This window comes from Heterodontus francisci, chromosome 2 (assembly GCF_036365525.1).
Source record: "Heterodontus francisci isolate sHetFra1 chromosome 2, sHetFra1.hap1, whole genome shotgun sequence".
Lineage (NCBI taxonomy): Eukaryota > Metazoa > Chordata > Chondrichthyes > Heterodontiformes > Heterodontidae > Heterodontus > Heterodontus francisci.
The window spans coordinates 138547084-138569351 of NC_090372.1; positions in this window are offsets into that span (position 1 = coordinate 138547084).

Consider the following 22268-nt stretch of genomic DNA (forward strand, 5'->3'; position numbering starts at 1 on the left):
ACGACAGAGCTTTCACTTCAGAAAATAAAAATATGAACAAAGAAAGTTATAGAGTCACAAGGCTGAATTTTCCCAGCCCACTGGTGATGGGCTGGGAGGCAGGAAGGCTGGCAAAATGGCGGGGGGAGACATCAGGAGGGAAGTTCAACATCTTCCCACTGCCATGCCATATTGCAAATGGTGGGAAGCTTGGCAGCTCGGCCACCTACCGGGCAGCCCATTGAGCCACTTAAGTGACCAATTAAATGCAACGTTCCACCTGGTGGCCTCCCAATGGGTTCCGGGGGGCCTCTGCTTGATGGGCTCCCTGATTGCAATGGCCGCCCTCACAGCAACTGCACTGCCGATGCTCCATGACCCACTCATCCAGTCCCACCAATTCAAGCCCCAGCATCCCCCACCCCACCCAACTCTCCTGTCTTCAAGGGTTCACTGCCATTGAGTCCCCCTCTCCCTAGAGTTGCACCTCAGCAATGACCACCGTTAGCAGCCTTCTGATTGGACTGGCAGCTTCTGGAAGTGGGCCACTGTCCTTAATTGGCTGCCACTGGCAATGTGCTGCCTCAGGTCCCGCCATTCACCGAAAAGAGGTCACCTCCTGCTTTCGGTCCTGGCGGCGGGACTTTTAGGTAAGCACCAAGATTCAGCCCATAGAGTCATTATGGCACTGAAGGAGGTCATTCAGCCCATCAAGTCCATTCCAGCTCTCGATGGAGCAATCCAGTCACTGTCATTCCCAGCTCTATCTCCATAGCCCTGCAATTTTATTTCCCCTCAAGTGCCTATCCAATTTCCTTTTGAAATCATTGATTGTCTCTGCTTCCACCACCTTCGTTGGCACCGAGTTCCAGGTCATTACCACTTGTTACATTAAAAAGTTCTTTCTCACATTCCCCTCCATCTCTTGCTCAAAACTTTAAATCTGTGTCCCCTAGTCCTTGTACCATCAGCTAATGGGAACAACTTTACTTTGTCAAACTTATCTAAACCTGACATAATCTTGTACACCTCTATCAAATCTCCCCTTAACATCCTTTGCTTCAAGGAAAACAACCCCAGCTTCTCCAACCTAAACTTATAGCTAAAATCCCTCATCCCTGGAATCATTTTGGTAAATCTCCTCTGCAGCCTCGCAAGGACCCTCACATCCTTCCTAAAATGTGGTGACCAGAACTGGAGGCAATACACTAGTTGTAACCTGCAAAAGTTTCAGCATAACTACCCTGCTTTTGTACTCAATGTCTCTAATTATGAAGCCCAAGTTCCCATATGCATTCCCAACTATTCTCTCAATATGTCCTGCCACCTTCAAAGGTCTATGCACATGAACCCCCAGGTCCCTCTGTCCCTGTACATTAGAATTGTGTCATTAAGTATGTATTGCCTCTCCTTATCCCTTCTGCCAAAATACATCACTTCATATTTCTCTGTATGAAATTCCATCTTCCATTTATCTGCCCATTCTGCTCGCCTATACCAATTTTGCAGTCAATTGGTATTATCCTCACTGTTTGCCACACCTCCAAGTTTGGCATCATCCTTAATTAACTCAAACCTCTCTAAGTGCCTGTTTTTTCCCCCTGATTATTGTTTCTAAAATCTTACCTGCCCCTGATGTTAAACTGACTGGCCTGTAGTTATTAGGAATGTCATTACTCGCTTTCTTGAACAAGGGTGTCACATTTGGCACTTTCCAACCCTCTGGTACCTTCTCTATATCTAGGGAAGAATGGAAGATTATAGGAAGCCCTTCTGCTATCTCCACCCCACTTCCCTCAGCAAACTGGGATGCAAGCCATCCAGACCAGGTGAATTATACACCCTAAGCATAGCTAGCCTGTCCAGTGCATCCTGCCTGTCAATTTTTGTGGTTATATTTATAGGAAATACTCAGAGTTTTTTGCATTTATTTTTAAATCATTTGAAGTAGAATTAAAAAGGTCATGTCTGGCAGAATCTCAGCCAGCAAAATCCTATTTGCCTTGCTTGTCAAGCATACAGTGCAGCTTGCTGGTCTCCTTTGTTGTATTAAATTTTTAAAAGGTATAATGAAAAAGATCAAGTACTATTCACTTGGCTCTGCTTCATTTAGAAATGAGTGCCAATATTGAGGATATTTTTATGCTGTGGATACATGTTCAATGAGAACTAGAATGAGACTGTTCAGATGCATTTAAGTTCGATAGTCATTGGAAAGACTATATTGTTACCTCTTAGGATCATGCTGAGTAAATCAGATGTTCCAATATCCTGAGCTGCGCAGTTCCCGAAAGACCAGTAATATTTAATATTGGTAGCAAAGAATGCATCTTATACAACAGGTCTACAATTTATGGGCAGCACAGTGGAACTGTGGCGAGCACTGCAGCCTCATAACTCCAGCGATTCGGGTTCAGTTCTGGGTCCTGCCTGTGCGGAGTTTGTAAGCTCTCCCTGTGACCGTGTGGGTTTCCACCAGGTGCTCTGGTTTCCTCCCACAGCCAAAGACTTGCAGGTCGATAGGTAAATTGGCCATTGTAAATTGCCCCTAGTGTAGGTAGGTGGTAGGAGAATTGAGGGAAGTTGGGGAAGTGGTAGGAAATATGGGATTAATGTAGGATTAGTATAAATGGGTGGTTGATGGTCAGCACAGACTCAGTGAGCTGAAGGGCCTGTTTCAGTGCTGTATCTCTCTATAAGAGCCTAGAATTTAGACTGAATCACCATTCAGTCAAATTTAGATCAAGCTAACTGGTCCAAAAGCATGCATAAACCATAACTTTTATCTCTATGAAGAAACTAGAATAAATAATCAAATAAAGTATTTTAGACCAGGTAGGGCATCTGAGATACTAATACTCTATATGTTACTTTCAGCAAGGCCTTCACTGATTTTTAAATCATGTCATTTGCACCATTTCCAAATTGCCGTCCATTTAAGTGTATATCATTGTCATGCTACTGGTGAATTGTTCTGAGACAAGTGTTTGTCGACATTCTAGTAATGCAAGGAAATAAACGCCAGCAGACAGGTGTTTCTACAACCACCAGGCAAGTCCTGCATGTTGTGTTGCCCACCACCACCCCCCCCCACCCCTTGGTGTGAAGGTAAAAGATATCACTGAGAGGGTGCAGAAAATTTTGCAGCAGGGGCGGGGGAAAGGAACAACCAGAAATCATGGTCCATGTGGGAACCAATGACATAGGAAGGGAAAGGGTTGAGACCCTGCAGTCACAATTTCAGAAGCTAGGGAAGAAATTAAAGAACAGGATCTCAAAAGGTAGTAATCTCTGTACTCTCAGTGCCTAACACTAATGATTGTGGGATAATAGGATAAGACATGTTAACGCATGGCTGAAGAAATGGTGCAGGACAGAGGGTTTCAGATTCCTGGGACATTGGGACCAGTTTTGGGGCAGGTGAGATCTGTTCAAGACAGAATGGGTGCGTGTCAACAGAGCTGGGACCCATGTCCTCAGGAGGAGGGACAGTGATGTGGGGGAGGGTTTAAAATAATCTTGTGGGGAGGGGGGATTGACACCACAATGAAATATTAGTGGGGAGAGACATGGTGCACAGAGAAATGGGAGAGACAATTAGCATGAGAATAAAGAATAGTTTAGAAATAGGTGAGATCAGACACGGGGCAAATTCAAAGCAGTCTAAGATGGGATTGGCATGCATGTGCACAAATGTATGGAACTTGATACATAGGTTGACGAGATGCACCACGTGGGACTATGATATAGTGGCAATAACACAGATGTAGCTCAAAGAAGGGAAGAATTGGGGGCGTAATATTTCTTGTACAGGATATTCAGGAAAGATTGAGAAGGTTAAAAAGGAAGGATGATGGCAGTATTGATCAAAGAAACTAATTTAGCAGGGGTCAAAGACAGAGGGCTGAATATACAGGCCCCACTAGGGGCTGGAGCGGAGTCAGATGGGGCCTGAAAATACTAGCGTGGCCGGTGTGTCAGTTTCTAGACAGTGATTCCCAGCATCAGCAATGTTAACCAGGGTGGAGGAGGGCAGGACAACGATCCCGCCTGCCTCCCAATTGAGGCCAATTAAAATAGATAAACAGTTCATTCAGAGCTTGTTAGAGGGGTAGGTTGAAATTTACAGTGTTGGGGGGAGCCGCATGTGTTACATGCGCTGTCCATTGCTGATAAACTGAAGGGAGGTGGGTAAAGAGTGGGAAGCGAGTCATGGCTGCCCCAGGGAAATTCCCTAGCCCCATAAGAGGTTCAGCAGGGCAGAGGGAGAAGGCAGAGGCTTTGGAAGGGAGGTGCCCTTGGCACTGTGCAGTTGGAGGGGAGAGTGAGCAGTCAGTGCTCAGGCACTGAATGGGGTCATCACCCCCCTGGCATCGCCGTGGCAAAAGAGCAGGGGTGTGGTTGCCAATCAAAATAGGGCAAAAAGGAAGGCTGCAGCTGGCAATGGGGTCATTCTGTCAGATTTTGGGCTGAGTGGCGTTGAGGGGCAACATCCTCCATAAGAAAGACACAGCCCCAAGCAGCACGAGTGCATGGGAGAGGAAAGAGCGGCAGGAAGCCAAAAGAGGCCATACCCTCAACACAGGATCTACTGCCAAAGACAGAGATACCTGGAGATGACCAAGACCCAATGCCGCAGGAGATTGTGACTCTCCAGGTAGATGGTCACTGACATCTGTGTCCTCGTTACCAAAGACCTCGCACCTCGCAGCACTTGCCACCATGCCCCGCCAGTGGCCATCAAAGTCACTGTGGCCTTGAAATTCTTCACCTCTGGCTCCTTCCAAGGATCAGCACGGACCTTATTGGCATCTCGCAAATGGCAGCACACCACTGCATCTCACTGGTCAATGACGTCCTCTTTGCCAGAGATGGACAGTACATTCATTTCATGACTGACGCGGCATCACAGGGGCAGAGGGCACTGGGTTTCAGCACCATTGCTGGATTCTCCCAGATGCAGGGCATCATTGATTGCACCCATGTGGCCATTAAGGCACCCAGCGACCTCCCAACCAGATTCATCAACAGGAAGGTTTTCACTCCTTCGACATCCAACTGGTCTGTGACCACAAAAAGCTTCCTCCATGTGTGTGCTTGCGTTCATGGCAGCTATCATGACTCTTTCATCCTCCACCAGTCCAGGCTGCTTCAGATCTTCATTTCAACCCCCAAAGTGCCTGGATGGATCCGAGAGGACAAGGGAATTCCTTTGAAGAGATGGCTACTGACCCATCTGTGAAAGCCCCAGACAGAGGCACAGAGGCGATACAACCAATGCCACCTGTTCAATAGGACAACCACTGAGCAGGCCATCAGGCTTCTGAAGAAATGATTTTGGTGTCTGGAATGGTTGGGTGGCACTCTCCAATACCCTCCTGTGTGGGTCTCAGCCATTGTGGTGGTTTGCTGCATCCTCTATAACATGGTGCTTCAGAGAGGTATGGACGTTGAGTACGGTGAGGCCCTGGAAGGAGACAGCTCATTGGAGGGAGAGCAGAAAGTGAGAGAAGAGGAGGAAGTGGATGCAGAGGGAGAAGATGCTGAACAGAGAGGTGCCCCAGTTGCACAATGAGCGTATGAAGGGTTTATGAGGATGCCATGAATATCAGGGATCTGCTGATTCAGGAATGTTTCAATGGAGCCCCTCTGACCCAAATTGAGGGACATGGCATGGAAGGGAGTCTGAGATACCTGCTCTAACACATGCATGGAAGATGCAGCCTGGAACATCTAATCAGTGACCCCAATGAAGGAAGCACATCTGCCCAGAGGCATTGCCCTCACTGTGGAGGATCCTGTTATCTCTTTCACCAGCTCATACCACTTGCCCTGTCCTAGCAGCAATAAAAGGGGTCCCAGATGTATGCTTTAAAGTGTCATCAATTATGCAGTCCAAAGAGAGGAAAACAATCGACAGAGACAGTAAGAACAAACGCTGGTGACCCACTTAGTGCTCCATTTGACACGGTGGCTCTCGCAGTCGGCCACCCCCATGCTGTGCTCCCCAAGTGGCCTCAGAGGAAGTGGACAGAGCTCACTCATTTTGGCTTGCAGCTGAGATGCATGTGGTGGTCGACATTGTTGTGGGGGCATCTCCAGAAGCTGCTGCACCTGCATCAGTCAGAGGGGTCAAGGAGGCCAAGAATGATGAGGGCACTCCGTGAGGGGTCGCACCCTCATCCTCCTCGGTGACATCCTCTGCCCTTGCCAGGCGCTCTGGATGCCTGGCAGATGACACCAGCTGGGCCACAGCTGGCAGCCCCTCAAAAGATCTCTGCGCCACAGCGCCACCAACTGATTCACACTATCCAGCATCTCATGCATCCTGTGGACGTCAGTGCGCAGTTCCTGCTTGCACTCCGAGTGCTACCTCATATTGGGTAACTGCTGCTTGATAGCACTTCCATCACATTGCTGATGATTGAGAGTAGCCTGATAGAGCAGCAATTGACTGGACTGGAGTTGTCCTGCTTTTTGTGGACAGACCATAGCTGGGCAATTTTCCACATCGTCCAGTAGATGACCGTGTTGTAGCTATGCTGGGACAGCTTGGCTAGGGGCACAGCTAGTTTTGGAGAACAACTCTTTGACACTAGAGCTGACATGTTGTCAGGGCCCATTGCCTTTGCTGTATGCTATGCCTTCAGCCGTTTCTTAATATCATGTGGAGTAAATCAAATTGTCTGAAGACTGGCATTTATGATTGTGGGGACTAAGATGAATCATCCACTGAGTACTTCTGGCTGTAGATGGTTGCAAATGCTACAGCCTTGCCTTTTGGACTGACATGCTGGGGTGTTTTTGGAGCCATCATTGAGAATCAGGATTTTTTGGAGCCTCATTCTATGGTAGATGTTTAATTGTCCACCACCACTCCTGACTGGATGTGGCAGGACTGCAGAGCTTTGATCTAATCAGTTGGTTTTGGGATCACTTATTTCTGTCTGCTTAGCTGCTTCCACAGTTTAGCATGCATGTAGTCCTATATTGTCGTTTCACCACGTTGGCACCTCATTTTTAGTTATGACCGTGCTGTTCCTGGCATGCTCTCCTACACTCCTCATTGAACCAGGGTTAGTCCCCTAGCTTGATGTTAATGTAGAGTGAGGGATATGCTGGGCCATGAAGTTACAGATAGTGGTTGAATACAACTCTGCTACTGGTGATGTCCCACAGCTCCTCATGGATGCCCAGTTTTGAACTGCAAGATTTGTTCTGAGTCTGAACAACATGATGGAGGCTGACCTCAGTGTAAAGACAGGACTTCGTCTCCACATGTTCTGTGCAGTGAACACTCCCAGCAATACTGTCATGGACAGATACATCTGCGAAAGGTAGATTGGTGAGGATGAAGTCAAGTAGGTTTTTCCCTCTTGTTGGTTCTCTCACTACCTGACACAGGCCCAGACTGCCAAATATGTCCCTCAGGACTTGGCCAGCTTGGTCAGTAGTGGTGCTACAAAGCCACTCTTGGTGATGGACATTGAAGTCTACCACCCAGAGTACATTCTGTGCTGTTGCTACCCTCAGTACTTCTTCAAAGTAGTCTTCAACATGGAGGAGTACTGATTCATCAGCTGAGGGAGGGCAGTAGGTGGTAATCAGCAGGAGATTTTCCTTGCCCATGTTTGGCCTGATGCCATGAAACTTCATGGGGCCTGGAGTCAATGTCGAGGACTCCAAGGGCCACTCCCTCCTGAGTGTCTACCACTGTGCCGCCACCTCTGGTAGGTCTGTCCTGCCAGTGGGACAGGATATTCCCAGGAATGGTGATGGAGGACTCTGAGACATTGGCTATAAGATAAATTTATGTCAGGTTGCTTCTTTACTAGCCTGGGACAGCTTTACCAATGTTCGCACAAGTCCAGGAGGTCTTTGCAGGGTGTGCCTTTGTCAATACTGGCTGGTCTTTCCGGTTTTATTCTTATTTGACTTTTCTGTAGCAGTTTGATACAACTGAGTGGCTTGTTAGGCCATTTCAGAGGGCAGTTAAGAGTCAACCACATTGCTGTGGGTCTGGAGTCACATGTAGCCCAGACTGCGTAAGGATAGCAGATTTCCTCCCCTGAAGGGCATTAGTGAACTAGATGGGCTTTTGTAGCTTCATAATCATTATTAATCATACCAGGATTTTAAGTCCAGATTTATTAATTAATTGAATTTAAATTCCCCCCAGTTGCTATGGTGGAGTTTGAACTTGTCTTTCTGGAGTATTACTCTGAGCCTCTGCAGTACTAGCCTAATAACATTACTGCTATGCTACCGTCCCCCTAACTTGAATGAATTCCTAGATATAATAACATAGAGGGCTGGTGAGGGTAGTGGAGTTGATGTTATGTATCTGGGCTTTCAAAAGGCGTTTCACAAAGCACCATATCATAGTCTGATTAGCAAAATTAAAACCCATGGGATTAAAGGGACTGTGGCAATCTGGATGCAAAATTGGCTGGGACAGAAAACAGAAAGTAATGTTGAACAATTGCTTTTCACACAGGAGGGATGTATGCAGTGGTGTCCCCCTGCAGGGCTTACTCTTTAACAGTAGGGCACAGTAGGGCAGCACAGTGGCGCAGTGGTTAGCACCGCAGCCTCACAGCTCCAGCGACCCGGGTTCAGTTCTGGGTACTGCCTGTGCGGAGTTTGCAAGTTCTCCCTGTGTCTGCGTGGGTTTCCGCCGGGTGCTCTGGTTTCCTCCCACCTCCAAAGACTTGCAGGTTGATAGGTAAATTGGCCATTAAAAAAAAAATTGCCCCTAGTGTAGGTAGGTAGTAGGATAATGGTGGGGATGTGGTAGAGAATATGGGATTAATGTAGGATTAGTATAAATGGGTGGTTGTTGGTTGGCACAGACTCGGTGGGCCAAAGGGCCTGTTTCAGTACTGTATCTCTAAATAAAAAATAAATAAATATTAATGACCTGGATTTGAGCATACAGGGCATAATTTCAAAGTTTGTCAATGACATGAAACTCAACAATATAGTGAACTATAAAGAGGATAGTAACAGACTTCAGAAGACCACAAACAGATGGGTGAAATGGGCAGACAGAGAGCAGATGAAATTTAATGCAGAGAAATATGAAGATTTACTAGAATGGTACCAGGGATGAGGGACTTTAGTTTTGTAGAGAGATTGGAAAAACTGGGATTGTTCTTGTTAAAGCAGAAAAGATTAAGAGGTGTTAAAAATCAAGAACAATTTTGATAGCATTCATAAGGAGAAACGGTTTCCAATTGCAGAAGGATCTGTAACCATAGGACACAGTTTTAAGGTGACTGAGAAATGAACCAGAGGCCAACATGAGGACTTTTTTTTATGCGGCAAGTTGCTGTAATCTGGAATACACTGCCTAACAGGGTGGTGGAAGCAGATTCAATAGTAACATTCAAAGGAAATTAGAAAATATTTGAACGAGAAAAAGAATTACAGAGCTATGGGGAAAGAGCAGGGGAGCGAGATTAATTAGACAGCTGTGTCAAAGAGCTTGCACAAACACATTGGGTTGAATGGCCTCCTTCTATGCTGTATCATTCTATGATATCAGAGAATATATAGAAAAGCTGTTATTAAAAATCTCCATGCATTATTTGTAACATTTGCTGTCATATTTATATGTCAAGTTCTTGCATTAAAAATGCCTATGTCCATACTTAAACTGCAAAGACTAATGTAAAATGGCTTGTTACTGTGTAATTACAGACACTGGGTGACACTGCAATATTTTTTCTACACAATTTCATCTACCATTTTTTCCAGTATCTGAAATTTCTACTGTCCAAAATGAAGATTCAAACAAATTTATACTCCAAAATATACATTACACAAAAATATGATTAAATGTATCTATTGTATTGTCTTTGTATTGTACTGGCATAATTAAAGTTTTTACTTGATGACCTCAGGCTCTCCCAAAAGCATGAGCTTAGACCTTATATTTTTGCCAGGGCTGTGGTATTATCTGAATTTGGATTATTGCGTTGGAGAATTATATAGTGTTTCTAATTTTCCAGGATAGTTTCTAGCAGAAAAGGAGGGAAATAGGTTGAGGAGGTGCAGCTGCTGGTAGTGATGGAGAGGGAATAGTTCCAAGATTATAGGTGTAATCAGTGACAGCAGAGGGAGAGGAAGGCAGGATACAGGAGTTTTAGTAGTTAGTTCAAAAGGGAACGAATAGGGGAGCTGATAGGAGTGAGTAGACAGTGTGAGGAGTGGTAAGAATGTTGAGGGGCGGGGTTAGTGAGAAAGTAAGGAGAAGTGATGGAGTCGGTAATGAAGAAAGGGGATGGCAAGGGAGCTGCTGAAAGTAACACTGACCCTGCAACCACCCACTCCATCAAAAATGTAGACTGCCACAGCATGCCATACCACCCACTACCTCCTACCCAAAAGGGAAGAAAAGAGAAAAAATAAAAGTTTAGGAGTGAAGAGGAAGAGAGAATTGCAGGAAGACTGATGGCGAGAAACAGTAGGATAATGAGGATAATGAAGATCGACTGAATTCTCCAACTTACAATGTGTAACATCGCAAGAGATCCATTTTGAATGTGTTAAAAGTCTTGTATTCTTCCTGTAAGTATCATATTTAATTATGTCTTGTAACACTTTCTCCCATAAAACTGCATACTGTGTTGATAATACCTCTATGTTATAAAGCAGCGTACCCTAAAATTCACTTTAAGCAGCACCATGGGAGACCCACCAAAAGCTCTGACAAAATAGTAAATAATTGGTCTATTTGTTGGCAGCAACTGCGGACAATTCTGATTTGTATTTATTGCTTTAAAAAAAAAGGCTTGCATTTCTATCGTGCCTTTCATGACCTCAGGGTGTAGCAAAGTACTTTACAACCAACTGAGTGCTTTTGAAGTGTAGTCACTGTTGTAATGTAGGAAATGCAGCAGCCAATTTCTGCACAGCAAGCTCCCACAAATTGCAATGTGATAATGACCAAATAATCTGTTTTAGTGATGTTGACTAAGAAAGAAAGGAAGATTTGCACTTGTATAGTGCCTTTTACAACCACTGGATGTTTCAAAGTGTTCTACAACCAATGAAAGCACTTTTGAAGTGTAGCCACTGTTGTAAAAAACACAGCAGCCAATTTCTGCACAGCAAGCTCCCACAAATTGCAATGTGATAATGACCAGAAAATCTGTTTTAGTGATGTTGATTGAGGGATAAATATTGGCCAGAATGCCAGGGAGAAGATCTTCTTTGAAATAGTTGCCAGGGGATCTTTTATGCCTACCTGGGAAGGCAGACGGGGTGACGGTTTAACATCTCATCTAAAAGAAAGCACCTCCAACGATGTCACAGTTCTGCACTCTAATACCAGGCTGCATTTTATACTTAAGTCTGTAGTAGTGCTTGAACCCATAACTTCCTGATTTGGAAACAAGCGAGCGACTAACTGAGCCATATCTTGGGGTCAGTTGCTTTTCCCTTTAAGACTGACACAACAGTTCCTCAATAATTATGACATTGTAGACTTCTTAATTATTTTTCACAGTGCCAAACATATAATGCCACATCGTTAAACCTCGGACTTTCTTTCCTGGATTACAAATAAATCAAACACTTTTGTTGAGCCATTGTGGGTAATTTTCAAAGTACACAGTGACGGTAGGATACCTCGCCTACTGCTGTTGCAAATTGGAAAATTACTCCTATTATCAACAAATTTTGTGCACACCACAGCTGGGTTACATATTATTTATTTCTTTACGTTCACTGTTAAATACCAGTTAAGTTGCTTGAGAATTGTGAAGCACCATTATTACATGAGGGCTCTGATTAAAGATAGAAGTGTAGTTTCTTTAGAAGCCCAAAACATTACTGCCTTGTAGTGTTGAATCACCATTTCATGCAGCTCCTCAACATATTGACATGTCCGGTTTTTTGTACTGATTGGGTTGCTTTCGCATTTGCTGAATTTTTCCTTGCCTCATTTAACAGAAGGCTTCTGGTTGATAAGAATAGGCCTCTGCATTTTTTCCCAAATCAATATACCCCTGAAGAGCTCTTCGACTAAGACATATCTTTTTTGAAACATTTTCCAAGATTTGCCATAATTTTCTGCCTCCTGTCCATGTTTGTATATATGTGTGCTTAAAAGTTATTAGTTTGCATATTCGAAATGATTGGTCCACAGATGAACCAAATGGTTGCAGTAAGTTGTAAGTAGCGAGACGTGTTTCACAGCCAAGATCCAATACAATCATTGTTGCATTGTAGCCCTAATTTTGTGATGTTAAGAAAACTGGGGGTTGAATTTTACCGGCCCCTTGGCACCATGAGTTGCAGCGCGGGGGCTGGTAAAATTCTGCAGGAAGAGACCTGTCTCGACCCGTGACATCAAGAAGGGCCCGCTGCAAATTAACGACAGCGGGGGGACCCCGATGCGCCCCACCCTGCTGCTCGGCAGCGGCACCCCAATTAGAATATGTTAAATGGTACTTACCTCTGCAGATTATGCAGTCCACAGCCTCTCCATGCACACTTCCTCATTTTACGTCTGATGGACGGCCGTCACGTGCTGTCCCGTGCCATCCGTTCACGAATAGAAGCAGGAGTCTGGACAGTGAAGGTAAGTCCAGATATACAGGGGTCTGAACTCTGCATACGAGAAGGGAGGGGGTGGGGAAATGACAGGTGTCTCACTCTGCATTCTGCAAGGGAGGAGGGAGGGGGGATACAGGGGTCTCAGCTCTGCATTCTTAAAGGGAGAAGGGAAGGTGTCTGGGATTACTGGAGGGAAAGCTCTGAAGGCATGAAAGGAGGTATTGTGTACCCTCCCTCCATAAACAGCATACACTCTGCATTTGTTTGTGTGTGTGAAGGAGCAATGGCACTCTAGTAACCGTGAGTGTGGGGACGGTGCTAGAAAGGGTAGGAGCGATAAGGTTTTATGGATGGTGAGAGCAATCGATGCAGCTGGTAGGATCTTGGTGTGGTCATGCTGTGTCAATCTGAGTGTGAGCCAAGATGGGCAATGCCATACCTTGCCATATAGTTGATCCATGAAAGCACCTGATGTACCCATCAACATCAATCCCTGCCCTGTTTGGAACCCTCGAATAAATGAAGGATACGACTTTATTTACCACATGGAAATGAGTATGGCTCATCCTAGATCGTGTGATCCGCTTCTCCTGAGGATCCGTATGCGCCAGAGGTAAAATGAACAGGCAGGTGCAGTGTATGTAGAGGCCCCCGGTCGTGAGCAGCAGCCCCAAAGGGGAGCTCACCATTATGGTCACTGCGCATCTACAGGCCCCGCATGACATGCCATCGGATGTCAGAGCACCGGCTTCAGAGGTGATTGCGCATGTAGAGAGTGTGGTGACTCATCTCTGTGTCCTGCTCAACAATGACTTGCAGCCCATGGGCTTCGGTGGACATCCTATGCCTACGGTCCTCATAGTGGCAGCGGTTCTTAAACTTGATGCCTGTGCAGCATTTCAGAGGCCCACCGGAGACCTTTGTAGGGTCACACAGTCAGCAGTGCACCACTGTATCAGGGAGGTCACCAATGCCCTGCACTGGAGGGCCAGTGCGTATGTGTGCTTCAGGACGGACTCTCACAGCCATGCCTAGAGGGCCATCGGTTTCGGCACCATTGCCGGAGAACCATTGGTTTTTGGGTTCACAGACTGCACCCATGTGGCCATCAGGCCTCCCGCCAGGCTACCACCTGCAGGCGTTACCATTAAAGGAATCCTCTCAATCTAGGTGCAGTTGGTATGTGATCACCGGTGATGCTTCATGCAAATGTGTGACCACTTCTCAGGCAGCTGCCATGACACCTGAGCCCTTCTCTAGTCCCAGCTGCCACCGCTGTTCAGTGAACTGGCTCAGATGGAGGGGTGGCTTTTTGGAGACAAGGGCTATCCCTTGAAGACATGGCTCTGGCCACCAATGAGAGATGCCGCCACTGCTGCAGAGGAGAGATGCAACGCCAGCCACTGAGCTACAAAAGCCACCATTGGGCAGGTGACCGGCATGCTGAAAACGCATTTCCATGTCTGGATAGATAGGGTGATGCCCTGTACTATGAGCCGAAAAGGCCATCGCCTTTCTTTGCTGATCACTGTGCTCTGCACCCAATAGGGGGCAGGCCTGGCATGATGAGGAGAGACATCAACAGGATTCTTTCACCGACTATGAGGACACTGAGGACCTACAACATGAAAGGCGCATGGGAGGGCAGATGGCACCCAGGCTCTGCATGCAGGGCTAGCAGTGAGCTAGGGATATACGGCAGTGGCATATCAGAGAAAGGCTCTCTGCTCCATCGGAACCGACATGAGCTCTGCAAGTCACACATCACCTTTGCTCATCTGCTGTGCAGCAGTCCACATCTGCAACATCTTTGCCTCCACCATTACTGGCAGCAGTATACTGAGCCATTGACCATATTACTGCATCCGTGGAGATGCACATGACTGATACTGGCATGGCAATGATGTTATTCCATACATTGGCAGTTCTGAAAGGCCAATGATGTAATGGGAGGATCCACGATCGGTACATGCTGGCACACTTCATTCACACAGTAAAAGCAACGCACATGTTAATGAAGATGATTTTGTTTTCTGCCTTTCTACATTGTTGTGTCACCCATGCAGACCCATTTGTGTCACAATGCTTTTTGGAAATGCTTGCGGATGCTCCTGCGCAGTGCCACTTCTGTGCTAGCAGCCTGACTGTAGGAAGGCTGCTGATATGGTGGCCCTTTGGCTGTGGATAACTTTGGTTGTTGTACCCTGTGCGCACGAGGCCTAGAGGGCCCTGCTGGCTGGGAGATTGATCGTCCATCCCCTTTCGGCATTGGACCCTTTGACGCCGGATGGCCCCAGAGCTACTCGCCTCCTCTGCCATCTCCAGCCAGGCTGCCTTATTTAGACGGGAGGGGCCTCTTCTTACCATCGCTGGTGAAAAGGACCTCCTGCCTTGCCCACACAGCCCGGAGGAGGGTAAGCAGGGAGGCTTCGGTGACTTGTGGGTCACCCTAGAGTGCCCCTCTGCCATCCTCGACTTTTGGTGTGGTCCTTAAAGGTGGCTCCACCGTGTAACTGCTCTAACTTCTGCCTGCAAGGTTTGTCTTGCACATGTTTGAAAACCAATGCAGGACTAGTGAGGAAATCTGTGCTGTTGTCATGGTTTTTCAACTATTACACATCGACACATGTTCATGAACACTTTGCTTCTGCAGCAGCTGATCATAGTTAGTGGTGTAATATTTCTAGTTGGCAATGCAGCTAGAATATGACCATATTTTGATGTTTTTTTTTACAAAGAACGTTTAATTGCAATTACATGTCTTTTCACATAACAGTTAGCAGAGAAATGAATACAGATTCCAAATGCCTATTAGTCTGTGACTTTTCACCGTCAGATGATTCGAAGCCCATTGTATGTAAATATTCTTCAATTATGGTTTTATTTCTGTTGTGTATTTGCCTTTTATGATACATTTAAGTCTCATGTCCTGGAATGTGCAAAATGAAGATTTTTTACCCAGGTGTGGCACACCTACAAGAAGCAATGTAACATTTGAGTGGAAGAAGAGGATCGCAACTTCACAGGACACTGGGAAACAGCAGGGCAAGTATGTGTCAGCAAAGCAGAAAGTGCTGAGGAAACTCAGCAGGTCCGGCAGCATCTGTGGAGAGAGAAGCAGAGTTAACTTTCAGGTTTGTGACCAAGTTCAGTTTCTCCAGCACTTTCTGCTTTGCTGCCAGATTGACAGCAGCCCCACTCTTCAACAGTCAGGTAAGTATTTCTTTGACAGCTGTCAGGATGCAGGTGCTGGGGTAAAGCTGTCAAATGATTCCTCACTACGCCGGATGTCCTGCCTGTCCCCACGTAATATGGGGTGGGGGGGGGGGGGGGGTGCGACTTGGCGCAGTGATGCGAATGAGCCCCCACGCGTAATATTGTGGGGGCTCTGCAGTGGCTACTGAATGCGGGCATGCCACCGAGTTCAAAGGGTGCTGCTGTGGAGCGCAGTGCCCAAATAAAATTCAGCCCTGGGTCTCTGCCCATCAGTGGTGCGAATAAACCTGTTTCAGTAACTAGGAGGCCTGCCTCACCATATCTTGCAAGGCTACACAAGGCCTCTCTTAAAGAGCTGCTGCTTTATATTAAAGGGAAGGAGTGCTTTTGTTGAGGTGAAAGTTCTGTTTGGTGGAGAAAATCTAAGCTACAGCCAAAGTCACCAGAGGTGCATGACAGCAGAAATGGCTATAAGTAGGAATTGAGGACAACACCCCCCCTTTAACTTAGGATGCCTTGGCAGTTGTGCGACAGGAGCTGTAAGAAAGGTTAGGATGGTCCCTTTGGAACAGAATTGCCTCTATCCTGCCAAAGCGAAGCTTAAAGTTGCCTAAATGAAGGCTGCGGAGAGAATGGCTGGAGTCTTAGGGGTCTACAAGATTAGGAAACAAATTAGGAGGAGTAAGTGTACCCAGCTTTGTCCACATCATTTTGCTACTGGAGCATGGGTCACATGGACCAAATGTGTGAGCTGCAGTACTCCTGCAGCTTTAAATAGGAGAGCATAGAAACAACATTTTTCTTCTTTTCAACATACCTTTTTTTATCACAGAAAAGATGTAAACAATACTAGGACGCACAGAGTTTTCACTGGTACACATAAACTTGAAAAGGAATGCTCAGAATAAAACATTGCCACAACAAAGTCTCACTGCAATGGAACTATACAAAGGGGTATGCGGACCGATCACAGGAAGTGACTATCTGTGTACCTTGCCACTTTTTTAGTTCTGAATGTCTTCCATCTGTTTCCAGGAAAAGTCACCACACAACCAACATACTGTCAAAGGATCTCACAATATGAGATCACTGTCTTCCTTTGAACAAATAGGCATTTTCAAACCTAATCAATGTAAGGAGTTTCAGGGGAAGAGTTTGGAGGTATGTTGCTAATATCCCACAGATATTGTCTTTTCTTCTCACTGCCCTTATTCGCTCAGTCAGTAACACCAGAGGAAAAATTTGTTCACGTACCATCATTTCAAGCAGTGCTTGGAAGACTTGCATCCATTCCCCTGGGGCCGACAACTTCACAGGCCACTACCGGCATGGGTTATGCAGCGTTTCCCATTGAAATCAGTAAAGAGAATCGTGGTACTGTCTGCCCCTGGGGAATCAATGAAGCCTGTGTCACACTTTTTGAAGTGGTGCCAGCAAATTAATTTTTCCTCACAGAGTTAACATTGCACACAACATATTGGCATCTTCAAAGACATTATATCATGAAGTCATACCTGGCACAAAGAAAGATGGTTGTGCTTGTCGGAAGTCAATCATCTCAGTCTCAGGACATCACTGCATGAGTTCCTCAGGGAAGCATCCTAGGCCCAATTACTGTTTATCACTGAACTTCCCACCATCATAAGCTCAGAAGTGGGGCTGTTCTCTGATGATTGCACAGTGCTCAGCTCCATTGCAATGCCTCAGATAATGAAGCAATCTATGTCCATTTGCAGCAAGACTTGGACAACAGTTTGGGCACTGCAGCTCAGGAAAGATTGGCCTTGGAGGGGTACAGTGCAGATTCACCAGAATGAATCAAAGGAAATGACACTCATAGAATTTACAGCACAGAAACAGGCCATTTGGCTGAACTGGTCTATGCCAGTGTTCATGCTCCACATGAGCCTTCTCCTACCCTACTTTGTCCAAATCTATTAGCATTTCCTTCAACTCCAGTCTCCCTCATGTATTTGTCTAGCTTCCCCTTAAATACATCAATGTTATTTGCCTCAACTACTCTATGTGGTATGAAGTTCCACATTCTAAGCACTTTATGGGTATAGAAGTTTCTCCTGAATTCCTTATTGGATTTATTAGTAATTATATATTATAGACACATTCCCAAACAACATGCGCAGGATGCGAAGGCTGCGGGAAACTTCACATTGCAGTTGCTGAACTTAGTTGCAGCAGGGTGACCAAACTTCACGGTACAATAGTCTAACTTGTATCCTTCAGCTGAAGGACATTCCATCATACCTCTTCCATGACCTTTACTCTTGTTTTACATTAAGTACCATTAACTGAACATTCTAAAGACATACTTTGGTACCAGGGAGTGAAAGGCTCCACAGTGGGCGCCAGGGCATAACATTAGCTGTTTTAACTCTTTACATGTACAAACAAGGTAAACATATAATTGTAAGCCATATAGGTGTACCTCTAGAAGTACACAAGAAATCAGAATCTACCTTATATGACATCAGTGTAAAGGGGCCTTGGAGATTTGTTTTGTCTTGTTGACATTCTCCAGATGCTGCCGGTTTCAGCAAATTCTGTAAAAACTATCTTTTAAGCATAAGATGGAGTCCTCGATACAAAATGAATTCCAAATACAGCTTCACATAGCTTAGGTTCTCAAATACTCAGAATATGAAATATTTTGAATCATCAGATTTTGCATGAAAAAGTTTGAAATATATTTTGGATATTTTATTATAGTTCCAACCATGTTCTATTCTTCATCTACTGTAGTTCATTACTATATTACAGTGTATTCTAAAAATATGCTTTTTAATAAATGCACTGCATTCAATGTTGTATAGTCTGGAGGATTTAAATAGTTATGCTGTCAAAGGTCAATTTTGAGAAAATCTCAGGCAGCATTTGTTGTTCATTAAAATATATTTTTCTGGTTAATGGTGCATACCTTTTAGGAAGTTGGTGGAATTGATGTTTATTTCATGAGTGAAGCAGGCACAATAATGTACAAACTACAATGTCTATTTCAAGGGAGTTATAAACTATAATTCAACTGTTCCTACTAAGTGTGATATTTATAGAACAAAATCTACTCCAATTTGATTTTACTATGTTAAAAAAATAAACTTACAATATTGCACAGTTTAGTTTAATATAACTGTCTTTCTTCTTCTCCAGAGCAGAATAGTTTGAAAGTCAAGTTTTACCAGTCTGAACATTCTGTCAGCGATTCTTGATTAAGTATCTTCATAAAGAGAACTAAGAGCTGGTAGTGCAGTTCCTCTGTCCAACCAACCCTTGACCCCACCCTCCTTGAAAACTACCATCCCATCTCCAACCTCCCTTTTCTCTCCAAAGTCCTTGAAGGTGTTGTCGCCACCCAAATCCACTCCCATCTTCCCTGGAACTCCAAGTTTGAATCCCTCCAATCAGGTTTCCACCCCTGTCACAGTACTGAAATGAGTCTTAGCAAAGTCACAAATGACATCTTATGTGACTATGTAAACTTTCCTTCACCATCCTTCTTGATCTGTCTGCAACCTTTGACACAGTTAATCACACCATCCTCCTCCAACTCCTCTCCACTGTCATCCAGTTGGGTGGGACTGCTCTCACTTGGTTCCATTGTTATCTATATAATTGCAGCCAGAGTATCACTTGCAATGGCTTCTCTTACTGCTCCCGCACTGTTACTTCTGGTGTCCCCCAAGGATCTATCCTTGGCCCCCTCCTATTTCTCATCTACATGCTGCCCCTTGGTGACATCATTCGAAAGCACAGCGTTAGTTTTCACACATATGTTGACGACACCCAGCTCTACTTCACCACCCTTGATTCCTCCACTGTTGCTAAATTATCAGACTGCTAATCTGATATCCAGTACTGGATGGGCAAAAATTTCCTCCAATTAAATATTGGGAAGACTGAAGCCATTGTTTTCAATCACCTCTAAAAACTCCATCCACTAGCTACCAACTCCATCTCTCTCTCTGGCAACAATCAGATTAAAACAGTCTATTCACAACCTTAGTGTCAAATTTGACCCCAAGACAAGCTTCTGACTTCATATTCACACCATCATTAAGACTGCCTATTCCAACCTCTATAACATCAGAATCTACCTTATATACCTTTGCCCCTGTCTCAGCTCATCTGCTGCTGAAACCCATATTCATGCCTTCATTATCTCTCGACTTGAATATGCCAAAGCACTCCTGGCTGGTCTCCCACGTTCTACCCTCTGTAAACTTGAGCTCATCCAATTCTCTGCTACTCATGTCTTAACTCACACCAAGTCCTATTCCCCTATCACCCCTGTCCTCACTGACCTACCTTGACTTCTAGTCAAGAAATAACTTGATTTTAAAATTCTCATCCTTGCTTTCAAATCCCTCCATGGCCTCATCCTTCCCTAACTCTGTAATCTCCTACAACCCTCCGAGATATCTGCGCTTATCTAATTCTTGTCTCTTGAGTATCCCTGATTTTAAACACCCCACCATTGGTGGCCGTGCCTTCAGCTGCTTCGGCCCTAATCTCTGGAATACTCTCCCTGCGCCTCTCTACCTTGCTTTCCTCCTTTAAGACACTCCTTAAAACCTACCCCTTTGATTAAGCTTTTGCTCATCTGACCTCATCTCTCCTTATGTGGATGGGTGTCATATTATGTTTTATAACACACCTGTGAAGCGCCTAGGGGTGTATGATTATATTAAAGGCACTATATAAATATAAGTTGATGATGTTGTTGTCAACTTAATAATGAGCATGATGAACCTGTAATTGAGTTCTGGGCCAATGGAATTAATTATCAAACCAATGGAATGGATTGATTATTTAGTCTATAACATTTTTATTGGATAGACAATTGGATAGTCAATAACATGACAATTGAATAGAAATTTGATGAGCACTTGAAGGAAATAAACTTACAGGGCTATGGGGATCGAGCGGGGGAGTGGGACTGATTGGATTGATTCGCAAAGGGCTGGTATGGACTTGATGCGTTGAATGGCTTCCTTCTATGCTGTAACTGAGACTATGACAATGCAAGCTCATTATCATGTTAAATTATAGTCAGAATAATCAAGAGGACTTTTGTCTGTGTTTTTTTTTAATATAGGATGTCAGGGCCTTAGGGAAGGTGTGGAAGAGAGTTACTAGAATGCTACCAGGGATGAGGGTTATGTGGAGAGATTAGAGAAACTGGGATTGCTCTCCTTAGAACAGAAAACGTTAACAGGAAACTTCATAGAGGTGTTCAAAATTATAAAGGGCTGTGATAGGGTGGATAGGTATTTTCTATGTTCTATACGGCTTTTAGATAGGTATATGGATAAAGGAGAATGATGGGGTATAGATTAAATTGTCCTTGACAGAGGACAAAGGATCGGCACAACATCGTGGGCCGAAGGGCCTGTTCTGTGCTGTATTTTCTATGTTCTAAACTGCTCTCACTGACAGCTGGGTGAACAACAAGACAATTAAGATAATTGGCAAAATAACAGCAGGAGATGACAATTTTTTTTAAACATTTTTACGCAGCAAATCCTTATGATCTGAAATGCACTGCTTGGAAGAGTCTGGAAGCAGATTCAATAGTAACTAATAAAAGGGAATTGGATATATACTTGAAAAAGAAAATTTCTAGAAAGGGCAGGGGAGTGGGACTAATTGGCTAGATCTTTCAAAGGCACGCAATCAGCCAAATGGCCTCTTTCTGTGCTTTAAAATTCTATGAAACCAAGCTAAAGGACTGAAGGGTTTAAGTAAAGATAAGCTGAGTTTTAGAAAAGCATCTCAGCAGAATTTAATAGTTAGGTTGAGAAGTGATTAGTACCGCAGCCTCACAGCTCCAGGGACCCGGGTTCGATTCTGGGTACTGCCTGTGCGGAGTTTGCAAGTTCTCCCTGTGACCTCGTGGGTTTTCGCCGGGTGCTCCGGTTTCCTCCCACAGCCAAAGACTTGCAGATTGATAGGTAAATTGGCCATTGTAAATTGTCCCGAGTGTAGGTAGGTGATAGGGAATATGGGATTACTGCAGGGTTAGTATAAATGGGTGGTTGTTGGTCGGCACAGACTCGATGGGCTGAAGGGCCTGTTTCAGTGCTGTATCTCTAAATAAATAAATACTGCTAGGGTAAAGGACAAGATTAGGGAGCGAAGGTTGGAGCCAAGACCTCGAGGCCACTGTTTAGTTTTAGTTTAGTTTAGAGATACAGCACTGAAACAGGCCCTTCGGCCCACCGAGTCTGTGCCGACCATCAACCACCCATTTATACTAATCCTACACTAATCCCATATTCCTACCACATCCCCACCTGTCCCTATATTTCACTACCACCTACCTATACTAGTGGCAATTTATAATGGCCAATTTACCTACCAACCTGCCACTGTTTCGTGGAAGGTTGGTGTAATGGAAAACAAACAGATAATAAGCTCAGTATGGAGCCCTCTGGTATGTGTATTGATATGGCTGCGGATATGTGTTCACTGGAATGTGTTATCAATCACCATTGTTT